The sequence below is a fragment of the Ananas comosus genome, linkage group 3 (genome assembly GCF_001540865.1).
Source record: "Ananas comosus cultivar F153 linkage group 3, ASM154086v1, whole genome shotgun sequence".
NCBI classification, from domain to species: domain Eukaryota; kingdom Viridiplantae; phylum Streptophyta; class Magnoliopsida; order Poales; family Bromeliaceae; genus Ananas; species Ananas comosus.
The window spans coordinates 6832496-6842048 of record NC_033623.1 but is presented as its reverse complement, the minus strand read 5'-3'; positions in this window follow the sequence as shown (position 1 = coordinate 6842048).

Sequence of the window (9553 nt, the reverse complement as noted above, 5' to 3'; positions counted from 1 at the left end):
CCTCACTTTGTTGGAGGAGATGATGTGAAACCATACATCCCTCGTGGCATCCATCGGGGCCTTGAAGCGCGCGGCATCGAAGACAAGGGAGGGAAAAATTCTAGAATGCAACGGGTATATTAGTGACGTGGCGTAACAAACCAATCAAATTAATCCTTTTAAGAATATATGTCCCATCATGATTGTAAAAAAGTATTTTTATTGTACTTTTGTTTGAAAAGAAGGAATGCGATTGGCTTGTTATTGATGACGTATTGCAAGTGTGACAGTGTAGAATTCCTCCAATGGAGGAGCCTAGGGTTTTGACAGGTTTGTTGCCTGAAAAAGTACAAAACTAAACTATATATTATTGATATCTTCAAGGATTTGATACATATATTATAGAAAAAAGCAATAACAGGAAACACATGGTTGGGCAAACTTGTTAACTACATTATCAGAGATCAGACAGAGAGACTAAAACTTGACATAAAAATACACTTACCAATTAAATATACTTATATAGATGGATAAATTACACTTTGGTCCATAGACTAAGAGACAATGACATTTTGGACCTTAAACTTCAATTTATCATATTTTCAAACTTTAACTTGCTAAATTGTAGCAATCAAATTCTACAATTCAATTTAGACTCCGTTTGAGATTATGGAGAGATTGTGTTACATGATATAAAAAAAATTTACAATCAGATAATGCCTCATTTATTTCCATATAAAATATCACGTTGCATATACAACAGTGCGTCGGTTATGACATATTTTTTATAGTCTGATTGTAGAAAGAGGAAGCATATCCATAGATGCTTAAGTCTCAGCTTCGTTTTACCTAATAGCGGTAGATTAGCCTTAGTACCAAATAAGCTCTTAATTGATTAGATACTCATGTGCTGCTAATACGGCAACGATGTTCTATTTTAGTCATTATCGTGTTATCAAGTACAATACCATTGCATTAGCGACACATCACCATTCAGCTAACTAATAAATTGTGAAATTTAGTTACGACAATTTAGAAATTCGAACTAGAAATTATAATAGTTTGAGAACTCTAGTATCACCTGCCTCATAGTTTGAGGACCAAAAATGCAAATTAGCCAATATAGAAACCAATTATATTGTGTTGTATGCCACGGGGAGAATCTAATTAAAAGCAACATTATAACATCATATCAAATAATATTTATTTTTTTTATATTCTTTTGTTATATAAAAATATTTAATTAGATATTCACATTTGGTGTAATTACACCTTACTGCATTGTATTTTAATGTTATTTTTCTTTGCTGTATTATACAGTTTTTCTTTTTTTTCAAAGGCATCATTATATTATTATATTTGGGTAATTTCAAACCTAACCGTTTATCATCCCAAAATTGTATTATCACTTTTTGAAGAATATTCATTTCCAGACATTCATTTTTCTGTTCACTTGATAGACAAGAGAACAATATCGAAAATGTGTGAAATTTGATTTCCAGCTAGTTTAAATAGTTTAGATCATGTTTAACGGTGCCGATCATTAATTTGGAAGCTCTATTTTCGAAAACAAATCGGTAGTAAACCGAGCCATTTACTACTAATAGTATTCTAGCAAAACTCTATATATATATATATATATATATATATAGTAGAATTAGGCTACTTTACCATCGTATTAGTATCCTGAGGCTCGGTACTATAGTCATTTCTGTTTTCGATCTATAGGGCGTTCAAATCAACGGATCCACAGCCGTGTAAATATGATCTAGGGTATATGAATTTCTGTAGGAATAAAATTTTAGTTTTTTTCGATATCGTTTACTTAAGTAAATAAATTAATATTCCAACATGGACGTGGAAATTGAAATAATCTTGTAAATTTGGAGCATTAGGCTCTTCTATAATTCATGATCAAGAAGTGAACCCTTAATCTATAATATTTTAAGTATTTTTTATCAAAATTTGGAAGAAATTTAAATTTTCTACACCGGTTAACTCCAAAACTCGTATAATAGCGATTGAAATGACAATTTGAAATAGTTTTGATCATATAGTAAACTAGTGGCTCAGAAAAACTAGTAACAATTTTATTTCTTTAAAACTTAAATACCGTAGTATCAGTTTTAACGGTATGGGATCGTTGATTGAACGGACCTAGATTCGAAACCAACACCATAGTACCGACAGCCTCGGTACTATAGATAGTTAGTAGCCTCACCATATATATACTATATATAATATATATGAACTAGAGCTAATATACTATTAATGAGCACCGAGTCTTTAGTTGCCTACCAATGTTTTTGGTATTGGATTAAGAGCATGTACCGGTATAGGATTGATGTGCGCCCAAGATGCAGTGCAATGTTGGTTGAATAGTCTCGTGATCTAACGGATAAAAATGATCAAAAAGACTCACGATCTACGGCCCCGAAAACTTGGTTAGCCACCAAGTGCTCTCTCCTCTCTCACCTCGCCCTAGTACCAGGACTCGTATATATACTATATAATAGATATATATATATATAATATATTCATATAGTATATATATTGAGGGCTAACTATGCATATATTACGAAGCCACGGAAGCTTACCGTTATTATCCAGCTCGTTTCGATGTTGCCCGACTTTCGAATCGATCGATCGGCTTCGTTAAACTTTGATCTAGTAGTATTTGAGTACCTAAAAATAAAATATTTATTATTTTTTGATATCATTTGCTAGTGATCGAATGCGGCTCACAAAATCAACAAATTTCAATATGCATAGTGAAGCCCTCAGTTTGCAGTTTAACGCGTATAGAAATATCCAAATCACGTAACAATTTTGATAGAAATTCTTATATATATAAAAACAGATCAAATATCTTTGATTTAAAAATTTCTATGTCATATTATTACGTTTTCGTAAGATTTTTATTTTCCAGCCGTTTGATTTTGAGCCCATTCGTTCACTAGAGCAAATGGATATCGTAAAATCATAAAATTTATTTTCTAGGTACTCAAATACTCTAAATCCAAGTTTAACGGAGGAGCGATCGACGATTCGAAAGTGCGCAACAGTGAAACGAGGCTGAAGCCACGGAAGGCCTCCATGCCTATCGATAGATAGTAGCTCACTCAATATATATATATATATATATTATATAGTATGTATATATCATATATTCATTTTTCTACTTTTACTATTCTCGTTTTTATAGAATCAGCCAAACTATTTTTATCGCGTCAACTCCTCATCTATTGTTAAACAAATTACAGTTTTAGGTAAATTTAATAATTTTATTAATGAGCACGTAGTTAAATAGTAGCGAAAAACTATAAATAAATCTTTCAATGATAGACTATTGAAAAGTTATCTTGATCTAGTTATTTCAAACTATTTTTCTTTTTTATGTATTCTATTTTTGTGCCAAAAATGAACTGAATATATACTCTGATTACTTTCAGCTAGTTTTTTTAATAGACTTCATCTAAAATTATAGGTTTATTGTTTTATTGTAAAAGTAAAATAAAAGATAGTTAAAATAGTGTCTTTGGAGGAAAAAAAAAGAAATGTAATATTACTATAAAAAGTGAAAAAAATCTTATAAAGTATAGTGCAAGTCAATGACAAATGCTACTTTGTACATTCCCACAAAAAAAAAGTAATAATTTACACCATTTTTCTTATTTTTTTTTTTTTTTTTTTTTGAGATTCTAGTATTTATAAAAAAAAATATATTGAGAAGATAAAAGCCAACTTTTGGACCTTAAATAAAGAGAATACAATATTTATACTTTTTTTGGAATATATAGATAGCACTGCTCATAGTGCAATTAAATTTTTTTTCAGAAACGAACAAAATTGAAAATGTAAAATAATTAAAGTGCGAACTTGAAATTTCTAATATCAATCATTAAGTTTTTTACTATTTGTGTTAGGGACAGTTGAATAAGCCTAAATATTTCAATGCTGAATAATTGTGACAAACAGGAATTCTTCAATTCTAAGCAAGCTTAAGTACTAATTTGGCCTCTTATGAGAGGGTAGGAATTGTGGTGCAGCAATTCTCAGATGTTCTTGTAGAACGTCTTAATGATGCCTCCACATGTACACACAACGTTACGTGTCGCACAAAACACTGTACGTAACCTTAGTTCAACGGCCCGCATAAAGGCGCAATTATTGCGTGGACCGGAGTTTGTACACCGAGGCCTCCTAGAAAAATTAGAGACTCAAATGCACCAACAATGACAAACTTTTGCCCATACATAGAATTAATGGTCTTTCAATAGAACGAGTATAAAATTGTCACGCCCCGGGGTCCCTTTGAGTTTAGAAGATAGCAGAAAAGCGTCTGAATTTTTTTTTTTTTTTTTTTTTTTTTTTAAACCCTTGACCCCAAGAGTATGTCAGACCCGCCACAACACAGAGATCACTGTTCACAACGGACAGAGTCTCCCCTGTATTTGCACGCGTCGCACAAGTACAACAGTAACAAACAGGATACAACCACAACTAAATGAATATAAAATCACTATACATTCATACATTCACCATTCAACATCACAAATTGCATTCCATGTCTAAACATAAGTCCATAAAAATCTTTTGAAAACTGTTCCGCTACAACAGGAACTTATTCTTTAAAAACGCTACCACGAGGGTAGAAAACTTTTTATTTTACAAAATCCAGAAATTCACATTTTCAAATTGTAAATAAATACTGAACCACATAAACCGAAGCTTAAACTAATATACAACAGAATACCAAGGATAATACTAATCAGAATAACCTGGTGCCGGAAGCTCTAATCGATCGCTACACACGTACTCACTCTCGTCCCACTAACTCAATCGCACCGCAGATACCTGAACAATGGTGGGGGAGGTGAGAACATGAAACTGTCCTCCCTCCAGTGGTACCGGCAAGCGAAGAAGCGAGGATACTCACTCGGATAGGAAAGGCTATACAACAAACACGGAGGAACTAGATAACATAGTAGTGCTGGTAATAAAGAATGCTGATAAGTAGGAGCTGACAAGTATAGATGCAGGTAAGATAAACAGAGCCTAAAAACAGATAAGGATGTGACTGAAAATAAACACTAAGCTACTGTATGCAAGGGGCGTCAACTACGATAAGCCTCAAAAGTAACCCAATCTCGCTGCCTACTTGGTCCCGAAGACGCATCAGGCCCATCACATCTGCTGTCAACTGTACTTGACTCCTCGCAATGAAGCCCTGGGTCAGAACACGTACTGCCCTCGCATGAAGCCCCTGGGTCAGAAGATATACCCTCGCCAATAAAGCCCTGGCTCACGGTGTGCCAATCCAACGCACTTTTGCCGGAAAGAAACACCCTCGTTGCGGTGGATCAGACCGCTGGTTGGATGGAATACGTACCTGCAGTGGAATCATGAAGTAGTATGACTCAAAGACATTCCATCGGCAACTAGCCGACAATCCAGCCCTCAGGGCTAACCGATCCGTATAGGCCATCAGGCAATAATCCGGCTAACGTTGTCAAGATAGAACTGTACACTCGACGCGAAGGTCATAGATATCAAAAATAGGGAACCGCCAACCCAAATCACAGATGATAGTTACAATAAGTCGAACTCTACTCCAAGCCTGATATCACATGTGAACCATCGACCGGCGCAGGTCATCATGTATACCAAACTCGAGCAAGCCAGGTCCACAAGTATAAGCGTATGAAACTCGACCAAGTCATGTCACAAGTATAGGATATGACATGTCTGACGCAAAGTCATGTTTCACAAGTATTAGGAATATGAACATCGACCAATCATGTCACAAGTATAGGGTACTGCAACTGTCGACCAACAGGGGGTCATGGATATCAACATAGAGATTCAGACCAAACCAAAGTCATTAAATATCAATTACCGTAAAGTCTATTCTAACTCCCTAAGCTATCATGATACGTACAGTGCCAACAACTAATAGAGTAATAAGAAACAGCATGGGTGCAAGGCTCAACATGTATTATATGGTAAAAATATGACAACCAGGTAAAGGAACGTCACCTGAGCGGCAACGCACTGTACCCAACGTATGGAATCGAAGTACCACACTGTTACAACTGTCGTCGCCTAGCTCCTGAGCAAAAGAACGTCAACAGATACCTAAGAGGGTCCACTGGGTTAGTGTCTAACCTACAACTAAGAAAACACTAATCATAATCCCTCTAACAAACACCACGGAGATCAGTTTCCTCATAAACGAATCCCGTATCTCGCCGAAGTCCCGAAAATCGCACCGGACTCCGTCGGGACCACTGAAATGTTCCTGACCGCACCCGACCCATGCTATCTAGTACAGCACCGCTGGCCCACAAACACCCATTTGAATGATTTGGCAGCCAAACATAAGATAACACCGACGACACAATTGATCGCGCGGATTATTGTACGAATAGCGGTTCCGGAAGTGTCGAAAATTCGACACCGGAACCCAACCGGTCGCTCACTCTCATTTTCTGAACCCTTGAAATGATGCGAGTGACCAGCCACAAAGCTCAGCGTCTCAACAAATGCCTCACGAGGCACCGTCGGAAGAATTCCGAACTAAAACCAGCGTTCGTCGCGCGGATTTTGCGGACAAACACACCGGAAATTACATTTTCGATCTTTGGCAAGGTCCGGGGCCTTGGACAAACAGTCCAGAGGTCACCCACAATCATGCCATGCTTGCCAACGCAAGCCGCAACAACTCAAAATACATAAAAGCCCCCGATTACCCGAAATCGGCATTTATCACGCTGTCTCACAGCATCTACAACGAAGTAGAAAGCCTAAAAGTCCGATACCGATACATGAAATTGCATCATTTCATGTATTCTAGACTTTTCTGGACCGTGCCGCACAAACCAGGGGTCGATTAATCCGACGTCGTACTCGCTGACCAGGTTCAGCATGTCGGAGGCCGTGCTCACCTTTCGGAGCACTGCCGGCACTGCGGTGCGCGCACGAGCGATGTGAAAATCAGATAAATGCGCGCACAGCGCGAAGATCGCGACTTAACCACAAACCAGGGCATCATTGCTGCTATTGATGTCCTATGTTCGGAGTCCGATACGCGTCGAAAGCCAACTCTACTCGTGGCTTCTCCGGAAAAACCGAAGTACTATTCACTTTAAGTGAAAACTAATAATCGCGTAACTTCTCCGTTTTAACTCGTTTTAACGTCTTAGCCCACTAGCAATAATAACTCGTTGGGCCAAACAACCGGCCCAAAATGCTTAAGCCCAGTTATTATTACTAGTGTCTAAGTCTCTTATAAACCCAATGACAACCCCATTCCCATCCGATGTGGGATTATTGGGGTGTCACAAAAATATAAAGGGGCAATTGCTTATATATTTTTGAAAAATTTTCGACTTTCTAATTTATCTCTTTTAGAAGACTGATATTAAAAATACTTTTTTTTTTTAACGTTCCAATCTATTTCAAATATACATCTATAATTAAATTCTGTTATTAATGAACTATTAGCAATACTTAATACTTGTTATCTGTGTGAAATTATTATTTTTCTTTTAAATATACTCTTCCATCATCACCGACTTTTCTTATTTGTCCTTATGTTAGGGGCATAAAAAATATTTTGACTTTTGGTCTTTTTAAATATATCATTCTACTATCACAAATATTTTTTATTTGCCCTTAAGTTAAAGGTCAAAAAAGGCATTTTAACTTTTTTTTTTTAAACTCTATTAGATATTTAACTCACGTTTAACCCAAGTTAACTAAACGGGTGGTAACTGTATAAGTATTTTGGAATAATGGAGAAACATATGAGGGGTATATTAGAAAGAAAAAAAAAAAAGAAGGTAAAGGTAAATGGGATATTTTAAAAGTTTTGAGGAGTATATAGCCAATTATCCCAAATATAAAACTTACTTCGAAATAGATTAGTAGCATTGCTCTCATTTAAGAGATAGATTACATTTTAATTCTCAAACCATGATCGAGGCATTCATGCATGACATTTTAATCTTTAATTTTAATTCATTATAATTTTTTATTCGAACTATGAGACGTATGATACTTTAGTTCTCAAACTTTAATTTGTTATAATTTTTGACTCTAAGTATAAGATATATGATACTTTAGTTCTCGAAGTTTCTAAATTGTAACAATTAAATGTCACAATATAATTTTTTCTGAATAAGTATTAATGAATTATTAATTGTATCGAAGTAATGTGACATTTTAGTTATTGTTGCATCATCAAATAGGGTATTGCTATAATTTAGAAAGTCCAAACACTAAAATATCACATACCTGATAACTTGAGTTTAAAATTACAACTAATTAAAATTTGAGAACTAAAATATAACACGTCTTATAGATTGAGGGCCAAAAGTGTAATTTATTCTTATTTAAACTTTACGAACTTTATATTTGTTTTTCAAATTTTAATTTCTTCTGCAATTAACTGCCTATGCTTAGGCTCCACCAATTTAAAGTGGCAAGAAATTAGCCAAAAGACGATAAAAAAAATCTGTTCTAGTAATATATATGAAAAGGTTAATTTTATTAGAAAAAAAACTATTTGTAGATTCCAAAAGGAATGTGTAGATTCTACATCCCCGTCATATTAAATTTCAAATAATTTTTAATAAAAATTAAAAAATTAATATGATAAGCAAAAAATTAATGACTTTTATTAAATGGAATAAGTATAAAATGCATAACTTTATTTTGAGGTATACTAGAAAGCTCGCTATTGGGCTTTTTTTGCATTTAGCCTCCCGAAAAAAAAAAATCTAAATAGCCTTATAAAATTTAGGCTAAATTACAGAAATCCTCCTGTCAAAATCTAATTTTTCACTTTCCCCCCTGTTATTTAAACCTGCATTTTGCCCCCTTGTAAAATAAAAAATGTGCACTTCATCCCCTACCGTTAGGGTTCCGTTATAAAATATTTTTTTGTGCCAAAAATACCTCTTCACCCTCTTTCCTGTTGCTTCGCCTCCCTCCGGCTCGCCGCCTCGCCGCCGCCTCACCCTCCTCCATTGCCTCGCCCTCGCCCACATCCCCTTCTCCCTCTTCCGCCGCCTCGCCTTAGCCCTCGTTGCCCTTGCCTACCTCTCCATCAACGCCCACCTCGATTTCCTCCCTACTGTCGCCAAAATTGAGGGGTGGCGAGGGTGTAGGAGGAGAAGGAGAGCAAGTGGAGAAGAAAATTGAAAGAAATCGCGGCCGATCGAGGCGGCAGTTGAGGAAGATGATGGAGGAGACGAAAATGGTAAGGAGCAAAATGGTCATTTTACACATCATATCCTCCCGTGAACATTTTTCATTTTATAAGGGAGCAAATTGTAGGTTTTTAAATGACAGGAGGGGGGAGTGAAAATTCGGGTTTTGACAGAATGGTTTTATGCAGTTTAGCCTAAAATTTATATTTGCAAGATTGACCTTATTCCTACCACGTAAGCACCACACGAGCGTGGAAGTTAAGTTGGACACGGTGAATGTTTCACCGTGTTTTATTATTTTCGTACTATGATATTACGTAATATTTCGAATTTATAATTTAGTAAGGACACGGTGAATC